At 38.2% G+C, this 27,698-nt stretch overlaps 1 protein-coding gene and 1 long non-coding RNA gene across 5 annotated transcripts in view; both read left to right on the top strand.

Moving 5' to 3' along the window:
* The window catches only part of LOC308654458, a 1,408,498-nt gene that overhangs the window by 792,624 nt on the left and 588,176 nt on the right, over positions 1-27,698 (top strand). The gene's annotated exons all lie outside the window — the stretch shown is intronic.
* The window catches only part of DIAPH3 (diaphanous related formin 3), a gene marked incomplete at its 3' end in the record, with an annotated part of 478,285 nt that overhangs the window by 595 nt on the left and 449,992 nt on the right, over positions 1-27,698 (top strand). The window lies entirely within an intron of this gene.

Here is a 27,698-nt window from a genome sequence, read left to right as displayed (position 1 = left end):
CGAACTTCTCTCTTTTCCTTAGAGTAAGAGGGTATAAGACAGAAAGTGAACTTTTAGGTGACAGTATTTATTTTGCTGCTTGATTTTTAATTCAATAAGAGCTTTTTAAGGTAGATGCATTTTTCCAAGTTGAAGCAGCCCATTTTAAAATTTGGCGGGCCATGTAGTCACTGCTAAAGAATGTTTAGTTTGGAAAGAAGTCTAAGTATTTGAAACTTGCTCTTCTGATTTGCTTTACTTACTCACTTCAACACTCAAGGGAGTCATGATTAGCACCTTGAAAGTTTTGTCTTAGCTAGTGAAAATCTAGTGATTCATTTGGTTGTGTGTGTGTGTAAGTAACTCCTGGAAGCTTGATAGATGTGGGTTGGACCCAACCGAATTGAAATGTAATATTAATCTCTTCATTGACTTAAGAGTAAGGAAAAATATTTTTTAATATAGTGATAGCACAGCATTTGCGATTTGTAGACAAGTAAAACTTGAGTAATTTGCCTCATGATTCACAAATTAAGGGAATAGTAGCTTGTGAACCAGTTGCTAAATATGACATTTAGTTAAATATAGAAAAAAATCATTAAAAATAATAGTTGAGGGGCTAGAGTCTGGCATAGCAGTAGAGCGTGGGGCACTGGGTTAGATTCTCAGCACCACATATAAATAAGTAAATAAAGGTCTATCGACAACTAAAAAGTATTTAAAAAAATAAATAAAAATATGAGTTGAGCCTTCCCTTAGACACAGCCCTGTAATCCTAGCTCCAATGGAGGCTGAAGAAGGAGCATCACCAGTTGTAGGCCAGCCTGGGCAATTTAGCAGGACTATGTCTCAAAATAAAAAGGGTTGGGGATGTAGTTCAGTGGAAGAATGCTTGCCCATCATGTGCATGGCCCTGGGTTCAATCTTCATTCCTACAAACCAAAATCAACTAAGCATGGCTATGAGATAAGTCAGCATACTGAAAATGAGGAACAATAGGAATTAATTATACTAAATTAAGTATCAAAATGACCAAGCCTGTACTTGATCATTGTTTTCTTGACAGATTTGAAGAATAGGAGAGAGTTAATTTGGCGATGAAAGATTCTGCCCAATATGAGAAAAATCCACTGGAATAATGACTTCCTTTTATAATCTACTCCTGGGTTAATAATTTCATTCTAGCCTGGCATGGTGGCACATGCCTATCTCAGTGCTTGGGAGACTGAGGCAGGAGTTTCCCAAGTTCAAAGTGAACCTCAACAATTTGGCAAGGTCCCAAGCAATTTAGGGAGATCCTGTCTCAGAAAGATAAAAAGGGATGGGGATGTCACTTAGTGGTTAAGGGCCCCTGGATTCAATCCCTGATTTAAAAAAAAAAAAAATGTTCTGTTTTGTCTTGACTCCAGTGGCTCATATGGAACATGGGAGTTATTATTTTCCCTAATTCCCAGCAAGGAGGTTGTGAAAACAGAACCCAAATCAATATTTATGTTTAGTGTCATCAAAGTGTGTATCCTGTGATTTGGGTTCTAGTTTCTGTGTTTTTCATTGCTTAGGTGTGCCATATTTCCTTTTGCATCACACCATTTGTTAAAAGCGTGATGGAATGACATCTAAAATCTAATATGAAAGGAAGTGACCACAACACTCGGAGCGACCAGGAGATCTTTATTGCAGCAGTGCAACAGAGGAGAAAAGAGAGAAAGAGAAAGAGCGCGCGCGAAAGAGAGACAGAGCAAGAGAGACAGAGCAAGAGCAAGAGAGACAGAGCAAGAGCAAGAGAGAGAGAGGTCGGAGGAAGGGAGTTTTTATAGCTCAAATCTAATGGGGTCTCTGGGTCTGCAAGCTGCCTTGTTGGCACACAAGGGGGTTAAGTGTTCAGCCTTGAGCAGGGGGGCGAAGCATTCAGCCTTGAGTGGGGGCTTAGGCCTTTGGGCTTGAAGCAAACAGGTGATAAAGAACCAGACCTAGGGTTTGAGTGGCCAGGTAACCCTGCAGCTAACTTTGTTTGGCATGCCCTGCAGACAACTTATTCAGCCTGTCCTGCACCTTAACTTTTTTTGCTCTAAAATGAATAAACATATCAAAAATACTGTGTGGATGGGATTTGATTTGAATTGTGATTTCATATTTAGAAGTAATTTGTACTCATGTGATCTTTGAAATTCCATCATCAGTTGTGATCACCACATTAGATCTGCTTCCTTTTCAATTCTGCCTGAGTGGTCCCCCTTTTTTTAGACCCCCCTCCCTTAAAACGTTTTACTTGTCTGTTACTAGTCTTTATATAATTGTTCTGGTATGTTCAGTCTTTGGCTTGGCCTCATGGTGGCTAGCTCCTGTTGATCTTTGTAAGTTCATTTCATTGCTTTATCTTAACCTGTAGGATTCCAGGAGGCTTAAACAAGACAATTTTCTTTCTTAATGGCTTGCTTTTTGGGGAACCAAATCTAGGACCTTATACTTATAGTGAGTGCTGTACCACTGAACTTAGGCCCCAGGGATTGCTTTTCTATGGAGATATTTAGAATGTTTCTACCAGGAACCTGATCAGACTGACAATTTTGGATCATTTTTTTGAACTGGGATCCTTTTTTTTTTAATATTTATTTTTTGGTTAGACACAATACCTTTATTTTGTTTGTTTATTTATTTTTATGTGGGTGTTGAGGATCGAACCCAGGGCCTTGTGCATGCCAGGCAAGTGCTCTATCGCTGAGCCACAACCCCAGCCCCAGCCCCAGCCCCAGCCCCAGCCCCAGCCCCAGCACTGGGATTCTTAAGAAGGGGTGGAGGTCTATGCTCAGCTTTACCTGAATTTCTGGCCTAAGGCTAATATACCAATTTTAAGGATGCCTCCTAAGTATCTGTTTCGGTTTGCCTGCCTCTTTATTTGAGCAAAGCAAAATAAGAATGATTTGCAAATTGGACAGTTCCTAGAACTAGAGGCAGTTCCGAGAACTCCAATGTTGTGATTAGACAGAATTTATAGGAAAATAGTGAGGTCATAGAAAACAATTTAATTGATGACAGCTTAGTCAATCAAAGTGGGTATTTGGTTAAAGCTTAACAGTTGGTTATAGCCTAATTAGTTAACTGGCTGGCTGGCCTTCTTCAGCTTGCCAAACTCAAGTTACTGTGACTAAATGATATTGGTTTGGTCTGTCAGCCTCAGTGCAGGTGCTCAGTCCAAGTCCATGACTTACAAATTTTATATTATCTGTGTTTATCATATGAAGAGACTGCCTAAGGTCACATAGCTTTGATCCTTAATCACTGTCCTGTATTACTCTTTATAGCTGCTGGGAATTTTAATCTTCACTGATTGTCTCATTTAAGAGAACCATTAACAATAATTAGTGATGCCTTGTTTTTTTTTTTTTGTTTTTTTTTTGGTAGTACCTGGGATTGAACTCACAGGTGCTCTACCACTGAGCAACATCCCAGATTTTTTTTTCTTTTATTTTAATTTCGAGACGAAATTTTTCTAATGTTGCCAAGGCTGGCCTCCAACTTACAATCCTCCAGCTGCAGCGTCCTGAGTTGCTGGAATTACAGGTGTGCGCCATCACACCTGTCATAATGCCTTTAATGAATAGTTAGTGATTTCCTGGTTATATGCAGGTTGTAAGGTGGAAAGAGGTATAAGGTTGGAGACCTTTTGTTTACTGAAGTGGGAATTTAAAGTTGAAAACAAAGGAGGCTTGATGAGATTAGTACATCCTTGCTAATTGCTTTGAGTTTATTTTGAGGCAGGTGTAGTAAATTGAGTAATGACTTTCCAAAAGATATCCACTCCTGGATCCTGGGAACCTGTAAATGTTACATGATATGGCAAAATGGACTCTGCATACATGATTAAGGATTTTAAAAATGTGCAGATTAGTCTGGGTGTCAGCTTGGGTCCTAAGTGCACATACATGTATCATTGTGTGGCTACAGAGGTAGAAAACTGATTTGGGACTTCTGGCCTCCAGAACTGAGAGAATGAATTTTCAGTATTTTGAACCTTCAGATTTGTGGTAATTTGTTACAGCTGCCATAGGAAACTAAGCAGGTAGTATAGTTTCCAGGATGACCACATTATAAGGTTATATGAGAACCATCAGATTTGTTTAACTCTCTCCCTTGTATTACTTGAATTTTTTTGGAATGTTTGTAATTTGGGCAGATGTAAGATAACCAAATACAATAAAAAATGAAAAATGACTGGGATAAGAGTCTAAACCTTTATTTGGCTTTTGCGTGGTGTATCATTTTTATAGTTAAGGCTGAGAAAAGATGAAGCTGAAGATGCTCTATTTAAAAAAGAATTATTCCTTTACTTTAATTCTCAGCTTAACTGACATTTTCAGTTGTCCTAGAGTTACTTGTCAAGAATTGAGAGTGTTTTTAGTTGAAGGCAACAGGCCCCTGATTTTATGCATGCCAAAGTTCTACCAAACATCTCAGACATAGTAACCTTTTGATGAAGGTAATGTAAGGGTCCAGCGAAGCGTCGGAGAAAGAGACCACACGAGACTAGCTCCATGCAATGGCAAGGGGGATTTATTAGGGATCCGTTCCAGCGCGCTGGGGCTCCGTGCTCACTCAAGAAGGGAGAGCAGCCCAGAGCCCAGAGCAGAGGTCAAGCAGAGCTTAAGTACACTTTTTGGAGAGGGCGGGGGGCTTTGCATGCATCAGAACAAATCATCATGAGGCACGGGAAAATTGAACAACAATTCTGATACATGATTAGTCCATTCATTGGCGGGAACAGTTTGGGCAGGGGTGATTGGTCACTTCTAAACGGGGTACACATTTAAACTGATTGGTTCTGGGGCCTATATGCTTACGTGCCATGCTACCTGGAGCCCTTAGGTATTAAACAACCAGGGAATCAATGGAGATATTTACTGGGCAGTTCCCGCATTGTCCTAACAACTTTACACTTTAACTCAGACTTTTGCAGCTTAGAATCAGCTTAGAAATTTTACCTTTACAGTAAAATCATTTATTTAGGCCACTCTTTCAAGAAATTGCTCTGAAATTTCCCAGACTTTCTTTTCTATTTATTATTCCTAATAAAACAATTTTTTTGGTCTTAACATATGATTTATCATAAGAATATGTCAAGTGACTTCTGGGGGGAGTACATTTAGATGCTAAAAACAGATGATATATGGTATTGAATACTTCTGGACTACTCTGGATCTTTGAGGGTAAAAAGGAGTAGGGGTAGGGCTGATTGTCTCAGATTTAGAGCAGGGCTTAATTGGTTTTTTTAAAGACTCATGTCTTTAATTATGAAGCAAGCAAACTGACATACATTTATTATATTGTGAAACCTTGCATCTCTTCTAGTCTATCTTGTAGCAATTGCTTCTGAACAGATGTTACCTGAAACACCTTTATGCAGTTGGTGGAATGCTAAAATTTGTCATGCTTTTATTATTGTTGTCTGAAATTAACTCTACTTTATGGCATAACTTTATTGCTGTGTCCTAGAATCTTTATATATTTATTGCCTTATAAATTGGAGTTAAAATTGGCTTTTTATATAGAATGTAAATTAACATGTATATAACTTGTTTATGCTTGCAGAATAATACAAGAAAAAAACTGCTACGTATTACATTAATGTAATTCTCTTTAACTCAGCACATAGTATCCTCTAAACCAGGAAGGAAATGAATGCTAAAGAATGTGCTTACCATCACACTCTTTCTTGTTTATCTCAGACACTAATTTGACTTTTAGATCTATAAAATATAGATTAAGCATAACCTTTTACTTCATGGGATATTAAGGATCAAAGCATGGGCTTTCTTTGAACAGGATCTACAAAGGTAACAGTTTTCTCAGTAGCAGCAGGATGTCATTGAAATACCTTATCATTGGGACTAATTTCTTCTCAAATAGCAAATCAAATGGTTATTATTAGGGGAGAATTTAAGAGTTTAAGTAAGCTAAATTTTGATTCTGAAACATTAAAATTAATGCTAGTTAGTGAAAACTATTTGGAAATGCTTGCCATAGATTTTATTTTTCACAGACCAATTGCCATTCTTTCTTAGAGTTTCTTGTAGAAGAGGTCATTATGAATAACATTTAACGGCTTTGACTTGTATTATTCCCAGGTCTTGTATCCAGCTATGTCACAATAGCTTTGTGAACTTGCCCAATTGCTTAACTTCTCACTGTGCCTCTTTCCTGTGTGTAAAATGGGGCTATTATGTAGATTAAAAGTTAACATGTCAGTGTGTCAGTGGCTAGAATAGCACTTGGCTCACTGTAACCTATATGTTAATATTTGCCATTTATAGGATTACTATTTTGTTGTCATAGTAGTAAAATATCAGTACAATTTTTGTCTATATTGTAAGGGCACTGGGAACATATATTTGATATGTGAATAACTTTCTGATACTGGGAAATCTTAATTGAGCCAGAATTTTATCTCATAGTATAGTGGAGGTAGAACTGGGGTATTTTCACACGTATCAAGTGACATTTGTGTTGATGTAGAATTCTGATTTGAGGGCTGAATAGACAGAGAAAGTATCTAAAATTTTCTGAGGGGTATCTTCTTAATTTGTAAAATGGGGTTCATTGAACTATGAAACTTGCAAATAAATGAAACTTAGGAAAAAAGAAACCTACATAGGAAAAAAAAATCAGTCTTAGAAAAAAAATCTTGTGGTACTCCAGTTTATACTTGGATGATAATAAAAATGTTACTAATATATTTATAGATATAAAACTAAGTGTGACTTTATGTTTATGGCTCTTTTATAACCAAAAAACTAAAATAGATTTACATATAAAATCCAAAACAAAACTATAAAACCAGTAAAATTCAAATTAACACCACCATTAATTTAATGTGATTGATGATGATGTTTTGCTGAAATTAAATCACCATTATTGGATTTAATAGTGGAAAAATATGCTATGTTAGCTATTTTCTCTTTTTTTCAACTTGATTCTGGAATGGAAATGAAATCCCAAAGCTTAGGGATATGAATCCACAGTCTCACAGATTGGTAGAGGTCTGCTTTAAAATGTGACTTAACTTAAGACTATGGGTGTAGGAGTGAACTATTATGAAGAAGACAGCTATATGTAAACGTTTTTTAGTAAATTGTATGAAAATGTTGAGAAAGCCTTTATACACACTCTTCTCTTGAAATTTAAATTTCTGTTGCTGTGGGTACATTGTTTCCTGAACAGTGTTGTCATTTTGGAATTTTTATTTATCATAGAAAGGGGAAACGCTGTATTCTCACCAATAAGCCTAAGAAATGAAAATTCATAAATTCTATTGAAATTCCTTTTTTAAAAAATCACTGTATCTCCTTGTAATCTTTGTCATTCATTTCTTTGAAGTCTTACAGGATTTTTTTAATTTTAATTTTTTAAAAGGGATATGTATTTTATCATCTATCTATAAACCCTAGAAGTAAATCAGTAAATGGAATTAATACCCAATAGCTTTCTAGTCTCTTCATCTTTGAGTATCATGCATGTCATAACTCCTGGAAAGGAAGGAGGCACCAGGATGATTTGATACGTCATATAAGAGCTCTCCGTGTGTTGAGGGACTTGGGGTATACCCAAGCAGTTGTGATTGAAGTCATGCCGTCATGGTTTAATGATGACTAAATAACCTGAGAACCACAGCTCACCAAAAGTTGTAGTGTAGAATTTCTTGAAATCCTTAGTACATGGATTATTTGTGAGAGTCATGATTCTGCAGTTATTTAGCCAGTTTTATTGGAAAGTATCCTATCAGGATATTCGGAGTTTATCTCTTAATTGCTACATTTTTCCAAGGTGAGCTGTTTATTTGGATGTCCTAAAATAAAAACTTTGTAATATTCATTTTTAAATAAAAGATTTGAACATTGGTGACATTAATTATGGACTTCAGAATTAAACTGTTTTTGTTTATTGAAAACCTGGATGGAATTCTATTCATAATGACAATACAATTCACTTTTAATGAAAAAATTGACAACTTGAGAAACAAACATGAAAAATGGAGTATATATAATCTACATTCAGAAATTCAAAGTGACACTTTCATTTCTTTATAAAAGGCGATTGTCTTCAATTAAAACTGGGCTCTGATGTCCCTTAGTCTCTCTTCTGAGGATTTTTCTTATTGATATGTTGTTCCGATCCTGCTTTTAGTTATTTTATGCTTATGTTTATAAAAGCTTTTGGAAGTCACTTTCTGTGGTGGCTAGTTTAGACTTGTGCTTATAATAGGAATCTGAATGCTTGGCTAAGTGCCACATTCCTCTTGTAACCTTATCCTGCTTGGTTCATTAATTCATTCAAAAGTGATTTAAATGTTATACATATACCCTAAATGTCCATTTCTGTTTTTATTAAAGATCCCAGTGCTGGTTGGCAAGGATGTGTGAAGACTACCAGAAACACATCTGGATCATTGAAGGACTAGGCCTGGCAGTGTGGCTTTAGAACCCCACCATTAATACAGTGATGAAAGGGGCTCAGACTGGATTCATTATGGATATATATATATATCTCCTTGGCCGCCAAATTAATCAATCTCTGAACCTCAGTAGTCCAATCTGTTAAGTGGAAATAATCAATATTTATGCTTATAGATTTTTGTGGGGTTAGTTGAATTAATATGTATGACAATAGGTTAGGCATAGTGCCCAACTGTTAATATGTGACAGCTTTTACTAGTTTAATGTTTGTGATTCTTTGATGGACTCTCAAGTAGGGTAGATCCCATCACTGCTGTTTAAAATTCTCTAAGGTGGTCATCTTAAAGGGGATGTGACAGGATCTCAGTTATTAATGGCATTTTGACCTTTTTCCTGCTGCTGGACACAGGGATTGTGTTCTGGGACCCTTCTGTTCATTGGCATGAGACAGACATCAAGAGATTTGGTCCCTGGACATATCCCCATGCTTTCTGTTTCATCCCAGCCTCCAGCTTCTTGACCTTGCCTCTCTGTCTTTCACTGTTAGTCTTCTATTACCAACCATTGCTACACACTAAACCCACACTCCACAAAGGTAACCCTGGGGCTTCCTTTTAACCAGGATGCCTTGAAACTCCTCACCTCCTCAAACCTCACCTAAGGTATAATATAAATAAATAAGATGACCTTTGGCTGCCTTATCACGTTGCCTCAGATCTCCAAGCTTGGAGCAATGTGGCGGCTTCTCTGGCTGAACTGGGCTGCTGTGTCCTTGTGGAAACTGTCCCAGCTGTGTGAACTGATGCCCTTGGACTGTGGGTCCTGAATGCTGTTAGATAATCATCATCACAATAGCCACATACTTTGAGCTTTCACAGTGGGCAGGCGCTGTTTTAATCACTGCATTGTGGGGCTTTAAAGTGGTACTCTCACTTCCCCTGTCTTGCAAATGATGGAACTGAGAGAGGTTAGGGAACTTCAGTATCTGCCACAGCAGGGGTGAGGGCTGATGGAGGTGAACTCTGGAGCCCTGACTTTTAACTAGCATTTATGCTAAACTTTTATCACTCTCTTTACCCTATCTATGGACTTGATTCCCTTTTGTTGTAAATAACTGTTTTTTTTTTTAAATGAAAAAGTAATGTCTGCACATCTTAAGAAGTCCAACAGCATAAGAGCAGGAAATTCACTGAGCCTTCCTTCTATTCCAGACCACAGATAAGGTGCCACCCCCACAGAGGCAATGCTGACACTTATTTTCTTTTGTATCTTATTAATGATATCCTTTGTGTATGTATTAAGCATCCACTTTTTCCCAAACAAGATATACACAGCCTTTACTTAAAAGATCTTAGATATGGTTACCCCAGACTCAGTAATCACCTTCATATCTTGTTCAGAGACAAAATAAAGGCCCCTGTTGCTTGAACTTGCTGTAGGCATAAATATCTGCATCTTTTCTCTTCATCTTTTCTTCATCCAGTTTCTTCATCTTTTCTCTTCCAGTATCCACAAAGAAATGCCTGCTTTCTTATTTAAGGTTAGTCTCTTCACCACTGCTCTTGACCTAGCCCCATTCCACCAGGAATACCTCACTCTCTTTAGGCTCCATGCTCTTAGAGTCCTTGAATGTTTTCCATTATAAAAGAAAAAGCAGTAGTCCTCTGGTAGCCTATTTGTTCAATTACTATATCTTGGTGAATGGTTCTAAAAGAAATATAAATATAACCCATTTTATGGATAATACTGGAAGTAAATGTAAGAGTTGGTATAATGTTCTTTTTCTCACTTTTTCAGATGTTAACTTTGTAAATATGCAATATTTTTCACTCATTTTAAGTAATAAAATAATTTAGAGGTTAGTAATAGAAGTTACTAATAAAATTATGCAAGAAAACTTAGTGATAATTTAGTCCTTAAAAGTTCAAACTTTATCAATACATTAACAGTTAAATTTTATTAGTTATTGACTTATAATTAATTTCTGACTTTTTAGAAACATGTTAGAACATGGTTATTTTTGTGGCTTATGGTAATAAGGTTTATGGTACTTTAAAAAAGTATAAATGAGAAATTACAAAATAAGAACTATTAACTAACTATATTTTTATCACGAGGAAGCAACCTTTTTTTTTATTGGTTGTTCACAACATTACAAAGCTCTTGACATATCATATTTCATACATTAGATTCAAGTGGGTTATGAACTCCCATTTTTACCCCAAATACAGATTGCAGAATCACATCGGTTACACATCCACATTTTTACATAATGCCATATTAGTAACTGTTGTATTCTGCTACCTTTCCTATCCTCTACTATCCCCCTCCCCTCCCCTCCCATCTTCTCTCTCTACTCCATCTACTGTAATTCATTTCCCTCCTTGTTTATTATCCCATTCCCCTCACAACCTCTTATATGTAATATTGTATAACAATGAGGGTCTCCCTCCATTTCCATGCAATTTCCCTTTTCTCTCCCTTTCCCTCCCACCTCATGTCTCTGTTTAATGTTAATCTTTTCTTCCTGCTCTTCCTCCCTGCTCTGTTCTTGGTTGCTCTCATTATATCAAAGAAGACATTTGGTATTTGTTTTTTAGGGATTGGCTACCTTCACTAAGCATAATCTGCTCTAGTGCCATCCATTTCCCTGCAAATTCCATGATTTTGTCATTTTTTAGTGCTGCGTAATACTCCATGGTGTATAAATGCCACATTTTTTTTTATCCATTTATCTATTGAAGGGCATCTGGGTTGGTTCCACAGTCTAGCAATTGTGAATTGTGCTGCTATGAACATCGATGTGGCAGTATCCCTGTAGTACGCACGAGGAAGCAACCTTATTTGAGGAAGCAACCTTATTTGAGGAAGCAACTTTCAAAAACAAAGGGGGGAACTAATGTTAATGTAGCCTGCCCTCATGTGGGACTAGAACCAGGAACTGAAAGCTGGTAGCCAGTATTGTGTATTCTCTTTCTCCCTCCCACCTCCCTGTTTCCATTCTCTTTTTGCTCCCTCTAGGCATTTGATTCATTGTTGTATCTCTGCATAATATGGTTTCCAGTGCTGATAACTTCATCCTGCCAAGTTTGAAGCCTTGAAATTTCAGATATACATATATACCCTTGGTCTGTGCTAGAGTAGATTCTGATTTTTGTCTCTGAAAATCAATTCCAGGTTTCTAGGAGAGTAAGGATTTGACTGGCTCTGTTTGGGTTTATATTCTACCGCGTGTTCAACAGTGGCCAGGGCTGGCACACAAAGAGCAGTCCGGACTGTTGGGCCCATACTTACAACATAGGCACTCAAGGGATGGCATGCACAAGGCAGAAAAATCAATAGGTGTCTACCATAGCTATATGTGTCATCTTTGGATATTCCTTGATGATAGTCTTAGAAGATTCTGCTTACAAGTTTCCCTGATTTAGTAGTCCCTAACCCTGGTGGTTCTGTTCCTTAGAGTCACAGGTAGAGCTTTAGGATTATCCAGGGCAAGCCTGGATATGGGTATTCTGATGCAGTTGGTCTGGTGAGTTAGTCAGGCATCTGTATATCAGGAAAGAAACACTCCTAGGTGATTCTCATGTGAAGTCAGATTGCAAATCACCACTGGACTACAATGTTCCCTGTTCTATGGTAGGTGCAGGGATTAAAAAAAAAAAGAAAAAAATGAGACAAACATAAAACTGCATGATCACTGCAACCAGGTGATGCTTGTGGGAAGGAAGGGAAAAGTCTGACCAGAGCCTCCTCAGCCCTGGAGTAGTGTACTTTGCATGGCCTTCTCTGTTAAGTCTTTCCTACCAAGCCTCCCCACTTTATCTCTCTCTCTCTCTTTCTGGCCATCAGAGCCAAATTCCAATTCAGTTGAGATTGATCCTAGAACTCTACTGGCTGTTTCTGATCAATAACTGCTTTTGCCACACCTTACAAGGCTCCTAGGAGAGGCACACTGGATGTGGGAAGTTAGAGAACCTTCCTGAAGGTGGCAGTGTTTGAAGGGTAAGTGGGAGGACTTGTAGGGCAACAGAAGCAGTCTGGCTCTTCAGATAGGGATGGGAGTGGGGCACTGTCTCAGTCTGGCCCAGAGAAGAAATTTGAACCGTAGTAGGTTGATTTAATGTGGGGGTCACTTTCAGAAATGTTGAAAGGGGCAGGGCAATTTGGAGATACTGAGGTAATCCAGGGATTAGCAACTGCAGGAAGGAGAGGGGTCCTCCATCATAGGAGCCTGGAGGAGGGGCATCCAAGGCTGGTGCCTGACTTTCTGCAAGGGTCCCTGAGGCCCAGCTTAGATATGACTTGAAGAACTATGCTGTATGCAGTCCTCTGAATGGGGACTTCTCACGGATGATGCTCAAAGTTCTGAGGGTCCTCAGATTATGTTTAAATGGTTGTAAATCAGTTGTTTCTAATCCTCCTTTCTCTAAACAAATTTGGGTATTCCCTCCACTCCTCAGACTAATTCTATGTTAAAAACTAGTTAACAGAAATAACTGTTTGTCCCAAAATTGAATACTGGCTCTCAGTGTTTGGGGAATATTTCTAATACATACCTTCTAGTAATGACTGCGGGCAGCACAATCAAACAAGCCACTTAAAGGGCTTTGAAGTAAATGATTGTTTGAGTACAGATCTTTCTCTCTTCCATCATGTAATTGTTTAATAAGCTGGTTTGACATTACATACTGTTTAAGTTGGTAATTGATAAAATATTTTTTGTACTTACAAAATATGTGACTATTCAGTTAGAAGAATAAAATCCCATATTCTTAAATTGGTCTGGAAAGAGTCTGTCTCCTTCTCCTGACTTTATTTTGTACTTCGGGAGCTACAGTGGTATCGTTTTTTCCTTAAACCAGGCAGCTCCTTCCTAATAGCTTTCTTCTGGCTGTTCTTTCTATCTACCTACCCACCTCCATCCCCTGTCTCCCCACCCCGAAAATCCACAGAGCTAACTCTTTAGCTTACTAGCAACTCTTTGCTCAATGCCACTTTCTCAGTAAAACCTAGGCCTACCCCAATTCCCACCTGAAAACCCTTTCACCCTAAATTCCAGGCTTCCCTTAGTCTATACCAGTTTTCATTTTTATCAAGAGTATTCATCACCTTCCAGTATCCTCTGTATATTTATTTGTGTTACTTGTGTTTATTACCTGTTTTTCAATAGAAAGTTCCTCTAGGACAGATATGTGTTTTATTTATGGATGTTTGCCTTGTCAAGAATATAGTAATGTTTAATGTTTGCACAAATGGATATTTTAGGAATCTCTTAATCTGTAAGAAGAATGGATTCTGTTTTACAAGTTTTATCTGAATCATGGCTCAAAAATTGACTTTGGTCTTAGATCATTACTGTAATGTTTGCATGTTAATTAGCATGTATTTAAGCATAGGTAATTAGCAGGTAGAGTCTTTCAATCACAATAAAATGCCTTGTTATGGTGCTTATTCCATTGTCTTGCATTTTGGTTAAGCTCCCAGGGTTAGAGACTAGATATTCTTGGTATTTAATATAATGTCTTTCACATGTTGGCAGCCTAATTATATTATGTAGTAGGAAAAAATTAGGATTATGAGATAGGTCTTGCTTGAAAAATCCTGTCTTTTTTTCCCCTTATATTTTGGCATTATGTGCTTATTTACATTAGGGGATTATCAAGTGGTAATGAACGTGGTGAGTGATATTTACCTTAACTTTCTCAAGATGGCATGATATCATTTACTTTTACAATAAAGAAAGATGATAAATTTCTTTTATCTCCACCATTAGTAAGTGTCATAAAATAGAAAAATAAAGCTAAGTCAATATATTATTGTTGCCACAGAAATTGAATTCGTGTCAAAAGGATTTGTGCTTGTGATGTAGTGATTCGTATATTTTTCTTGGAATTAAGTCTCTAGCAGGTGACAACATCAATAATTCACAGAACCAAGGAGCTTTTTGAGATTGGTTAATTTATATATGTGAATTAGAAAACAAATGAATAATGTGCTTAATATATTCTGAAATACTTGAAAATGTGCACTAAAAACTCAGCCTATTTAAGTCTGTACTCAACAGTATTCTTTTTCACTTTTTACAATATATTTTTGTTTGAAAAGGAACTAATTTATATTTTCTGTTCAGTACGAAAAGTATTATCCACAGTAACTTTAAAAAAGCATTTCTTATTGTAAAAATAAATGCAAGTATTGTGTAAGACTGGGAAAATGTATGGAATTATTATAAAAGTCCCAAATTCCACAACCTAGTTATATAAAATTAGCAATTGTTCCTGTCTTATTTTTTCTATAAATGTGTATATTAATATATAGTTGGAATTATAGTGCATATGCTATTTTAAGTGCAACATTTTTTTTCATGTAATATTGTAAGCATTTTGCTATGTCATTATATATAGTCCATTATGGCAGGACTATTGAAATCAAGCTTTGAGACCAGATCTCCAGCCCTACTTCCTACATAACCTTACCTGACCCTTGTCTTTCACAATAATCAGGTGAAGTATGTTTTCCTTCATTACCATGAGTCTGGTGGACATCAAGAGGGCCTCTGGAAGCTTTTCCCTCTAACCTGCCGGTGGTGTAATAATGTCAGGAACTGCACTTGGACAAACTAATCAGTTATAAGAATAGTGCGAGGAAGTAGTCATCATTGTTCTTGAACAGTAGAACTCAAACATCTTGTGACTAGGCAATTAAGATCAGATTTGTGTCATTGAGCCATAAACCTATACCTGTGATAAGGTGCCTGCCTTTCTGGGGTCATCCATCTCCTATTAGCTTCCTGTCAATTTAGCCCTAGGGGTGAGAATCCCTGCCACCTTCTGATTTTCTAGTTCATTCTAATAAACTTCTTTCCCACTGCCTTACCTCATGATGTTTGTTGTGTTGTGGGCAGAGCAAGCCTTTTGTGCAGTCACACTAGGATTTATTTAATTTATCCCATCTTTTGGGAAATTTAAGGTTCATTACAATTCTAACTCCTTATAGTAATGCTGTAGGGATACATATTTATATATGAACCTTGAATTGTGTTTCTTATTTCTTAAGTGTGGATTCTAGAAGTAGAATTACTCAAAGAGTATGAGAAATTTGTTCTCACAAAATTTTTTTTTTTTTTTTTTTTGATTCTGGGAGCTCTGCAACCAGCATAATTCTCTTTATGGTAAATACTTGCTTTTTAGCATTCTCTGGATGAAGTGGATTCTCTTATCCTAAAACTGGACCCACTTTTAAAGTGATTCAGATATTTTAATTGCATTTTTCTGGATATATTGTAGAATAATTTTTGATCTGATAGTAAGGTAACTTGTTAGATGCCCAGCCACTGTGATGCATAAGTTAGGGGAGAGTTCCAAGAAAAATTTGTTAATTAGCATTTCTAGAGAGGTGGTTCTTTCCTAGAAGGTGTGATGCAACCTTCTGATCCCTTGAAAACTTTGTTGTTGTATTCTTATTAGAATACATGTTTCTCTCCTGTGGACACTTGAATGATGCCTTCTTTTGAAAGCTTGTCTTTTTCTTTTTTAAAATGGTACTGGGGATTGAACTATGGGCACTCTACCACTATGCTACAATCCCCAGCCTTTTATGTATTATTATTTATTTTTATACAGGGTCTCCCTAAGTTGCCTTGAACTTGCAATCCTCCTGCCTCAGCCTCTTGAGTAGCTTGAATTACTGGTATGTGCCCCTGTGCCTGAATGCTGTCTTTCCTGACAAGTTTCCTTTCACATAATCATGATTATGGAGGAGGGAGATGTGGATTCCTCCGTGTGTCACAGTAAAGAAGCCTGGATAAGGGCATGGTGATTGCCTTTCTGAGGGAGGCAGAATAATAGTTTTGAATGAATGATTAAAAGAGTCTGAAGAGCTTTTCTGAATTCTCACCTGTTCCTAACATTTCACTTTTTTTCCTCCACACAGACTAAAAAAGCACCCCTAACCACATAAAGAGCCAGTCAACTTGAAAGTTTTTCTTTGTTCTCAAAGAGCCAGCTCCACTCTTGTCCTAAGGGGTAGGAAAGCTTCAGTGTTATTTTTGGATCTTTCTGAGATGTTAAATCCAGGGCCCTTGAAGAGCATTTTCACATCAATGTGTTTTGTAGTTGCCTGGGAGATGACCCTTAGATTTTAGAGGTATGTTTAGTGTTATGATTAGAAGTGGAGTAGATTACATTTTTATGATCTTTATAATTGGTGTTGACATTAAGCTAAACACAGGTGTTTGGACCAGAAGTTACCAGGTTCAAGTATGTATTCATAAGTTATTGGTGAAAACAAATGGTTTGGACTTAAAAAATGCAAATAGCACTTTGCCATATCATCAATCCCAGATCATGATTAGGAAAAGACAGATCCTTTCTTCTCCTTCAAGTTTAACTTTGTTGTATCAATTACCTGTCATTTGCTTTGTTAATCAAATAGTGTTATATCATGCTTTGATATGACTAATCTTCAATAGTTAGGTACTAAATATATATTTATGAGATTATTAGAAATAGATCACTTGAATAAATGACGCACCTGATAATTCTTCCTACATACCAGAAGCTTGTTGAATTCTCTTGAACTAACTGCTGCTTGTCTTTTCTTGGCAGTAAAGCGTAGCCTAAATATACCAACTTGCCGTAGTCTGGCTGGGCACAATTCAGGAGCCACTTGTCAAAAGAAACTAACTTTATTTTTAGAACTACAAACGCCAAACAAAACAGCTCCTCAGGAAAAAACCCTCAGAGCCCAACTCCCACCACCAGCTTCCCACAAGCCTCTCACCCCCACACAACCCACACCACCTCCCACAATCCTCCTGTTCTTGAGGCTGATTGGCTGGGTCGTGTGGGCGGAGCCAAAGAAGTCCCCCAATGAGCAGCTCCGTGGAGGAGCCAATCAGCTAGATGTTGCTGGGGCCGCTGTGAGTCAATCATCAGCTGGCAGTCTGAAGGGCAGGGAAAACAGCCCAATGAACATCACCGCAGAGGAGCCAATCAGCTAGATGTTGCTGGGGCTGCTGTGAACCAATCATCAGCCGGCAGCTGGAAGTTTGCTGGCAGCTGGAAGTTTGCTGGGGCCCCTTTGGCTGTGGCTCTCAACATCTCCCCCTCTCTGTTTAAACAACAAGCATGTGGCTTGGGGACCGTGCCTGCCTTAGGTTGTCCAATACTACATATGGTCCTTACCCGTCTTCGGATGAGCTGACCTCAGGGCGTCAGCCTCCTGTCTTAGGTTGGTACCATTGTAATTGGATCTTACCCGTCATTGACTACCGGTCCAGTATACAGCCACACCTGTGGAGAGGTCTTTGTCATGACAAGCAGAAGGGAGGAAGATACACCAAGCCAACTGATGGCTCTTGTTGGAAAAATTGTACCACCAATGACATCATCAGCAAAAATACCCCAACATTACCACAAGTCGCTGCACCAACAGATAGTTCACAATGCATAGTCTAGGCAAGTCTAGGCAAGTTCTGCAAGTTCTGCACATAGTCTAGGCAAGTTCTGCAAGCAGTTCAGTGATGGCTATTGCAGAAGCTGTAGATTAGTTTTATCTTTGTCTTCACCGGCACTGGGATGAAGATAGGAATTCTGGCAATAATGGCTAAAGAAAAAATTATGTAACATTCCAGAAGGCACTAAAAGAAAACAATTTTCTTAACAATTTACATTGTCTTCACCTGCACTGGGATGAAGATAGGAATTCTGGCAATAATGGCTAAAGAAAAAATTATGTAACATTCCAGAAGGCACTAAAAGAAAACAATTTTCTTAACAATTTACATTGTCTTCACCGGCACTGGGATGAAGATAGGAATTCTGGCAATAATGGCTAAAGAAAAAATTGTGTAACATTCCAGAAGACACTAAAAGAAAACAATTTTCTTAACAATTTACATTATCTTGAAGAGAATTATTAAATATAATGAAAAGGTAAGGTGAGAATTATTAAATATAATGAAAAGGAAAGGTGAAAGTAAACAAACAGATCTGTTAACCTCCTTTTTTGTTTACATATTAAAACAATTCTTAATAGTTATTTACCAAATTTAAATTAAACCATTTAAATCACGTGAATAAAAAAAATATTTGGATCCATTTTTTCATGAGCGCTCATCATATATGATATATGGACATATGTACATTCAAACATATAACACAAAACACAAGTGTGCACACATAATATAATACATATAACATATAACATAATAGTAAAGGCCTTATAACTTTTTATAGGTGAAATCTCCATTGCAATGTTTAAAAACTCTATAGTCAAAAAAAAAAAAATAGAACTGATCAGCAAAACATTAACCTAGGTCTGTATGAGCTCAAAAAACAAAATAGAACTTCATGATATGGGAAAGGGCAATAATAAAATAGATATTGAAAAAAGCATCCTGGTTCTGTCGCAGATGTAAGGATAGCCAAATTGGAGTTTTGGATATCAGCTGTTATGGATTTGAGCCAAATCATCTTCTTTTTGGTCTGTAGAAATCGCTTTAGTTAATCTCTCTGGAATCCAAATCGGCTGCTGTTCTCCCTGTGGAAATACACAAACAGGCCCCCGACTCCAGACAATCACTGGGTCAGGATTTTAGTTAATCTTTCCGGAATCCAAATCGGCTGCTGTTCTTCCTGTGGAAACACACAAACAGACCCCCGACTCCAGACAATTACTGGGTCAGGACCTTTCCATTGTCCTGTTAGAATATCTTTCCAAAGTACCTTGGGCTTATGTACATTTTTTGGACACATATACCTTTCTGCAGCACTAAGTCCTGATGAATCCAAATTTAAAAAGTTTAGAGTAAAAAGGGTTATTTTAAGTTTATCTTTGGGGAATATATACCCCTTCCCAATTCCGTCTTTTTGCTTTAATAAGTACATTTTAATAGTTTGATGAGCTCTTTCAACTATGCCTTTTCCCTGTGGATTGTATGGGATTCCTGTTATATGAGTAATGCCAAATGATGAGCAAAATTGTTTAAAAGAGCTAGAAGTATAACCAGGGGCATTATCTGTTTTTAACTGTTTTGGAATGCCCACAGTGGCAAAATTTTGTAAGCAATGAGCTATAACATCTTTAGTTTTTTCTCCGGCATGAAGGGAGCCCATCAAAAATCCAGAAGAAGTATCAACTGTAACATGCAAATATTTTAATTTTCCAAATTCTGGCAAGTGTGTGACATCCATCTGCCAAATATGGTTAGGTATCAATCCTCTAGGATTGACTCCAAGATTAACTTGTGGAAAAAAGGTCACACAATTTTGACATTGTTTTATTATTTGTCTAGCTTGTTCCTTAGTTATTTTAAAACTTGAGCAGGTCCCATAATGACCATTTCATTATTAATGGCTCTTAAGTCTTGCAATAATCTCCATTTACCAGATTTCTTTTTGATGACAAAAATGGGAGTATTATGGGGAGATACAGAAGGTTGTATATGTCCTTCTGCTAATTGTTGTTTGACCAGATCATGGGCTACTTGTATCTTTTCTTTAGTCAAGGGCCACTGAGGAACCCATACTGGTCTTTTTGATTTTCATGTAATTTTTATTGTCTCAGTGGCCCTTTGTGAAAATCCAACCCATGTCTGTCTGTTCCTTGATCTATTTGTATTGGTGCTGCTATACCTTGTTCTTGTTTTTCTAATCTTTTTGCTTTCCTAAAACCTTGTCTAGCCATAATAGTGGGTGCATTTTGATTGGTGTTATTTGTTAATGTCAAACCTAATTGATCTAAGACATCTCGTCCCCATAAATTTACGGGAAGATGATCCAATACATATGGCTGTATAGTTCCTTCACATCCTTCAGGATCCTTCCAATCTAATACCATTGCGCTTCTATCGGGATTAGTCGCCACTCCTAGGCCTTGAAGCGTTTGAGTGGCTTGTTGTAGTGGCCAATGTTTTGGCCATTCTTGACGAGAGATGATGCTAAGGTCTGCACCTGTATCCAGTAGCCCATTAAATTCATGTCCTTGAATATTTAGTTTTAGCATGGGGCGAGAATCTAAATTTAAAGAAAGCATAGCCCAATCTACACCTGTGGAGCCTAATCCCTTGGAACCTCTTTCTCCAGCATGACTGGAAAATTTATCATGTAGGCTTGGTATTATTAGTAACTGTGCTATTCTATCTCCTGGTGAAATTACTGATATACCCTTTGGAGAACTGGCTATAATTTTTATTTCACCTTCATAATCGGGATCAATTACCCCCGGACTTATCAAAAGTCCTTTTAGAGTAGAAGAGCTGCGTCCCAATAATAAGCCTACTGTTCCTTTGGGAAGAGGTCCTTTTACCCCTGTGGGAATGATTTGAACTCCCATCTCTGGAGTTAGTACTGATCTGGCGGAGGCACAGATGTCCAACCCTGCGCTCCCTCTGGTTTGTCTGATGTGGGATCTGATGGACAATGTGTCCTGGTCACTACCCTGATGGGGCTGCTGGGTTCCTCCAGTGCTCCGGATATTTGTGGTTTGGGGCCCCGGAGCATTGGGGCCCCCTGTCCATTTTTTGGCAACGGAGCCCGATGCCTTTGTCCACGATATTGTGGATAAACACCTTGTCCTTGTTTGTTTTTTGATAATGGAGTACCCTCTATGGTGGTTTGAGAACGGCATTCATTAGCCCAAGGTAATGGAGTTCCCTCTATGGTGGTTTGAGAACGGCATTCATTAGCCCAATGTTTCCCTCTACGGCATCGTAGGCAAATACCCGGTATTCTACTCCTTTGATACCTAGTTTTGTTAAACCCTCCTCCTATGGGGCAATTCCTTTTAAAATGTCCTGTTTGTTGACAATTGTAGCATGTTCTTGGCCTGGTATATAAAGCCTGTTTTACTGCAGCTGCCACAATTTGCCCTTGTTCATTAATGTCTCTGGCACCTAAAGCCTGTTTTACTGCAGCTGCCATGACTTGCTCTTGTTCATTAATGTCTCTACATAATTTAATATATGTGTTTAAATCTTCCTGTTTCCATGGTCTAATGATATCTCTGCACCAACGATTCGCTTGGTCATAAGCCAGTTGTTTTATTAATGGCATTGCTTGTTCTGTATTTCCAAAAACTCTGGTAGATGTTTGAATAAGCCTATCTACAAATTCAGCGTAAGGTTCATTAGCTCCTTGTATTATCTTAGATAATTGACCTTGTAAACCTCCATGTCCTTGTAAAGTCTTCCATGCCTTAACTGCATCTACAGCAATTTGTGAGTATACGCCAGGATCATATGCAATTTGTTGCTGCGGATCCTCATAAGGTCCCTTTCCTAACAACATATCTAGATTTCTCTGAGAATAACCAGCTGCTGCATTTCGCCTAGCCGTCTCCTTGCAAAATTCCTCATTGGCAACCTTCCATAACAGGTATTGTCCTCCATTTAGCACAGCTTTACAAATTTTAGCCCAATCTGCTGGCGTCATGTTTAAGTTGGTAATGGATTCGACCAAGCTTACAGTGAAGGGTGCTTGAGGACCATAGGTTGTTACAGCCTCTTTTAGCTCCTTCACTGTTTTGAAATTTAAACCCTGGTAAATTCGCTGCCCTCCTACCTCAAATACAGGGCATACTTGAGATCCTGTCTCAGGATCCCATCTATCAACTGCGGGGGTTGGGAGTCTCCTAGCATATGGAGGTGGTGCTGTTGATTGGACACTTATGCCCTCTGGTGATAGAATGCTGTTAGTAGCAGTCTCCTGTAGAGGTGGTGCTGATGGTTGGACACTTACACTCTCTGATAGAAAGGTGTTATTAGTAGTCTCCTGTTGTAACTTTTCCCCTGATGGCTTTTTCTGCTCTAAACTTCCTTCCTCTGTCTCACTAGCTTGAAAGACCTTCTCTTTTACTTGAATCTTTTCCTCTTTCTGACTAATTTGAGAGACCTTCTCTTTTACTTGAATCAATATGTCTTCTCCTTCCTCTACCTTTGTCTGAATTGAAGGCTTTGGACTAAGCAAACCAGATACCAATGCCCACAATGTCAATGTGCCAACTGGCAGAGTCCCTGGGTTGTTCTTTTCTATTCTTTTTAAATCTTCACCATGATGGTTCCATTGTGATATATCTAACAACTCCTCCTTAAAAAGCCATGGGCTACATTGTTGTATTGTATCAATGTATGCCCTGACTGTTCTTGATTTTACTGAGATGCCTCCTTCCTCTAACAATTTACTTAACAGTCTTTCGGTTTGTTTTTTACTAATTTCTGATCCCGTATTTCTATTATAATACAACCCAACAAGATGACGCCAAACAAAACCGAGACAGAATGCAATAAAAGTGGAACCACACAAAATCATTATATCAGCCTTTCTATCCTCCTGACATGTGCATCCGTCCTTTCTCCCTATGTGTTCCTCAGACGCAAATAGTTTTTCCTCAGATGCAAATAGTTTTTCCTCAGATGTGAGCGGTTTTTCTTCCGTCTCACTCATCTCCAGGGACAGGCAAGTTAAAACAAAAATGAAGCAAAACAAAAGAGGAAACTTAGAATGGCTATCCATCCTCTCGCCCTGCCCTCAGGGGCGAGCAGTTTACTTACCCTCAGTCGCTCCCCGTGCGAGCCACCAAATGCCGCAGTCTGGCTGGGCACAATTCAGGAGCCACTTGTCAAAAGAAACTAACTTTATTTTTAGAACTACAAACGCCAAACAAAACAGCTCCTCAGGAAAAAACCCTCAGAGCCCAATTGCCACCACCAGCTTCCCACAAGCCTCTCACCCCCACACAACCCTCACCACCTCCCACAATCCTCCTGTTCTTGAGGCTGATTGGCTGGGTCGTGTGGGCGGAGCCAAAGAAGTCCCCCAATGAGCAGCTCCGTGGAGGAGCCAATCAGCTAGATGTTGCTGGGGCCGCTGTGAGCCAATCATCAGCTGGCAGTCTGAAGGGCAGGGAAACAGCCCAATGAACATCACCGCAGAGGAGCCAATCAGCTAGATGTTGCTGGGGCCGCTGTGAGCCAATCAGCTGGCAGTCTGAAGGGCAGGGAAACAGCCCAATGAACATCACCGCAGAGGAGCCAATCAGCTAGATGTTGCTGGGGCTGCTGTGAGCCAATCATCAGCCGGCAGCTGGAAGTTTGCTGGCAGCTGGAAGTTTGCTGGGGCCCCTTTGGCTGTGGCTCTCAACACCAACTCCTTGTCTTTGAGATCCTGTTGTACTTCTTATCTATACCCTTCACATGACTTGTCTCAGGGACATCTGTCTTTTAAAGTAAGCCATATGATGAGGAATTTATATATGAGCAGTCTGAGGAATGTTTAATGGCTGACAGAGGTGGAGTGTGGAACAAATTTTTCATGTGGTCCTAGGTGTGGTTCACTAGGAGTACCAGAGTGAGTTCCTGAGTCCCACCTAGGCCTGCTAAATGAGAATTTGGGGAGCTCAAGGTCTTTCAAAGTAAGTGTGATTTTTGTTCACCCTGAAAAACAAAACTAATTGTTCTAGAGGGTATTGGTTTATGAAAATTGTACCTGAATCAGGTGTGTTTTGAGGCCTCTTCCTTTTGCAGATTTCCCTCCTATTGGGAATCCCTCCTAACAACCCAGTTAAATGATGCAAACAATTGAATTAAATTGTATCTGGCAAATTATTTTAAAATATCATCATGTGATGACAATGACAAATTAATCTAAGCCCATGAGGTTGACACTTGGTGGCTGTTGTGTTCCTAATAACATCAGTGGACAGATCTTTTGCTTCACTGCCCTGGTAGTTCACATGTGCTAACTAATGAAAGAAAACATTAAAACGTGCAGAAAATCTGGGGCAATAGCTTTTTCATTGCATGTATTGGCCTCAGGGGTTTGTATGCTTCTTTGTATATTACGTAATTTATCTGTCTTTGTTATTTACTTGCAAACTAAGTTGATGGGGGAGTAACTTTGTCTTCATACCTCTGGATATTCACAGTATCATTTAGCACAGTGCTCTGAAGGCTCTAAATCTATTTTTTGACAGTGTACACTGTCTTCAATAAAAAGTTTTGATGCATTGCTTAAATGGGAATATAGAGACCTATGTTCCTGTTTCTACCCGCGGTCCCCCCCTCCCCATCCTATCTTTTGAAGAAAAATCTATAAAGGCTCTTTTTTTCTCTTTGAATTCTACAGTGACCCTTTTGACCATTCGTCCTAGGAATTGTCATTAGCAGAAAACATTGTTACCCATCTATATGTGGTGCTTCTTACTTTAGGGAGAAAATAGAATTAGCAAGTTGAGCGTAGGACACAGGTAGAAGGGTGAGTTTCTGACTTAGGAAAAGGGCCCCAATGTCCTTTAGTTAGTACCACACCTTAACCACATCCCAGTGGTTCCATGGACAGAATTGTCTGTATTTTAATGTCACCATTTTATTGTATCCCAGTGCCATAAAGCATTAATAGCACCTATGGAGTCATAGGCCAGGTAACATAACTAAATGTCACAAAGTCACATTAATATGTCTAAAGCTATATGTTCTTAGCTTTTTCGTCTTTGTGGACAAAATAACCCTAAAAAGTTGCTATAAGATTATTATTTTTAAAGGTGTTCCTGGTAGCTTCCATTAATAATTATGACATTTTCCTTATTGGAATAGCTGTCAGCAAATGTAACTCATGAACTGGATTGATGTGTGCAGTTCCTATTTTTTCCAATTGGAGATAGTAAAGACCAGTGCTGATGGCTATAAAATAGATGTAGTTCATTTCAAGTGTCTTGGTTAACCAGATATTTAAACAGTACCTCAAGTACCAGTATAAAAGCAATAGTTTTTTTTTTCTTTCTTAAATTAAGGATGTTAGCCTCACAGTTTTAAATCACAAAAAGCCAAAACCACACAGAATTGTCTGAAGATTTTATGTTGGTCATTCTCTTGTTCCTCCTCATCATTTCATTTTATTTGTATATAAGCCAAACAAGCAGGGCCTTGAGATAATACTAAATTCAAGTTCATCAATATAGAATTTACATTAACATTAAAACATTCTACAGAAGGCTGCCACTTGATATATCCTTTATGCTTCTTCACTAAGTAATTGCTTGTAAGTGCTTGTTTCTTTCTCCTTCATGTTTGAAGTAGACTTATTGGACATTATAGACTTTAGGGGAAATTACTACTGCTTAGATCTATTCAGACTAGCATATTTTTTAGTGGTCCCCCAAACTATTATTTATATTACTTGCTTAAGTTGTAAAAGAGAACTAAGCAGTTCTACCCTTTTTTAGAAAAAGTGTCCAATCAACATGTTATGTGGTGAAAACTAGGAATGGTGACATCTTTGGGTCAAGACAAGGAAGAATGGGCTTTGATGCAATTTATCAGCTCCAAAAAGAATATGGCACATTGGCCAGCAGAAGCCATGCTAACACTGAACCTTTAGCACTAGGCACAGGTACTGGATCTCTTCTCTGAGGCTAGCATATCAAGTGAAATAACTTTTTTTTTTTAATGTTTGAAAATGAACCCCAAATAAGTTTAAAAATCATGCTCTTAACATATTCTCCATTCAAAATTTACATAAAACATGCATTTTTGCTCTAGTAGCCCAGATAATTTTTTTTCTCACCTAATCTACCATGTAGCTGCAGAGAGATTCTTCTGCCTCAAGATGTAAACATAGGAGAAAAAATTAATAGTCGCATGATACCAAAGTTTTTGCAGCTCACATCTTGAACCATGTGGTGGCCAGTGAGCATGACCCTATCTTGAACTTCATTGTACTGCAAGTTAACTACCTTGTTAACAAAACAAAACAAAATAAAACAAAAAAACTACTCTACCAGTGGCACCTTCATGAACAGAGTGGAGATGAATTCTGAGCTGTTGATTAGGATTGTATCACAGGTTGCACAAGAAAATAAATGGGTATCATCAATATGATCAAGGAAAATTCTGCCTATTTTGATAGCTGAAGTTCTAAGAACTCCGACCGGTAGTGAGATAGGTGTTGCCAGCCACTCTTCTCTCTCCAGCAGAGATGAAGCTTCTAGGCCAGTTGAGTCTCCTCTGAGTTTAGGAAGGTCTTGGCTGGTTTCTCCCTGGTTGAGCCTCAGCATCAATCACCAGAGTGACTCTGTCCCCTACAACCTTTGGTCCAGAATCCTCTTCATTTCTAGGCTTCCTCTCTCTCCCTACTATCCTCCTTTTTCTGCTGGGCCCCACCCCTTCCCTGATCACCTTAGCTGATTCCCACTCCTCTTCTACTTGGGGGCCCAAAACTACCAGAAGCCGAAGACCCAGGGCTCGGTTTCTTTAAGATTGCTTGTGTGTAAGCAACTATGTGGGTTTTATTCTTCAGACAGCTAAATCTTGAAAAGTATTCTGTTTTGACATAGAAAAAAATTTCTCAGATTAACTTTCTAGCTGCTGTTAATCAATACCTTCAGTTCTGTCTTGGATCCTTGAATTTGCTGCCATTTCCTGGCTTACTGACTTCTCCTGTTGTCAGTGAGAATCGATAGGTAAGGATTTTCCAGAAGAGAAGGAATAATGAACTTGACCTTAGCTTCTTGTTTTCTTTTCCTTAGACTGTTATACTTCTCACACCTACATCCCTTTGAGTTTTCTTTTTCTTTGTTAACTACCCCTAGATTATATTCTGCTGCGATTCATCACATTTTTTTGTGTGTGTGTGTGTGAAATATCATGTGCAATACTCTTAAGTTGTAACTGGAGTTCCATGTGCCAATATAGTCTTGAGAAACTGATTAAGCCTTTAGCAAATTAATTGAATCCCCTTAGAGGTTTGACCCACAGTGAGAGAGTTTAAGAATTAAAACAAATAAACCTGAACTGTGACAAAAATGGAGCCTTATGTTGCTTTGTTTTTACACAGGAGTGACTGCTTGGTTGAGAAAATTGTGAGTACAATTCTAATTTAAAAGATGATCCAATTTGAGGTTTTTTTTTCCCCTTAAAGTTGGAGAAATTATGAAGCCTTAAGAAGCACTGAGTATAATTCAACTGTAATCCAGGTTTAGATACAATTTAATAATAGTTCATTTCCAAAATAAAGTTATTATAGGTGAAACCATGAAATTGCCTAACACTTGATTTTAATACATTGCACTAATTTTTTAAAACAACTCCGAGGAACCAGTATTTACAATAGATGGAATATTTCTGAAAAATCTGCCATCAGGTATATTTTTGTGTGTATATATTTGTTTAGATAGAACCCAAAAGATCATATGAACTATGTCATAACAGCAGAACTAGAGTACAGAGTGTGAAACTTTTTAAAGCATGGAGTTTGGAAAAGGAGCAAATATCTTGTT

The sequence above is a fragment of the Spermophilus citellus genome, assembly GCF_964194105.1.
Source record: "Spermophilus citellus genome assembly, chromosome: 1".
Classification (NCBI taxonomy): Eukaryota; Metazoa; Chordata; class Mammalia; order Rodentia; family Sciuridae; genus Spermophilus; species Spermophilus citellus.
Note: the sequence above shows the minus strand (reverse complement) of the source record. Positions and strands in the feature narration are given on the sequence as shown.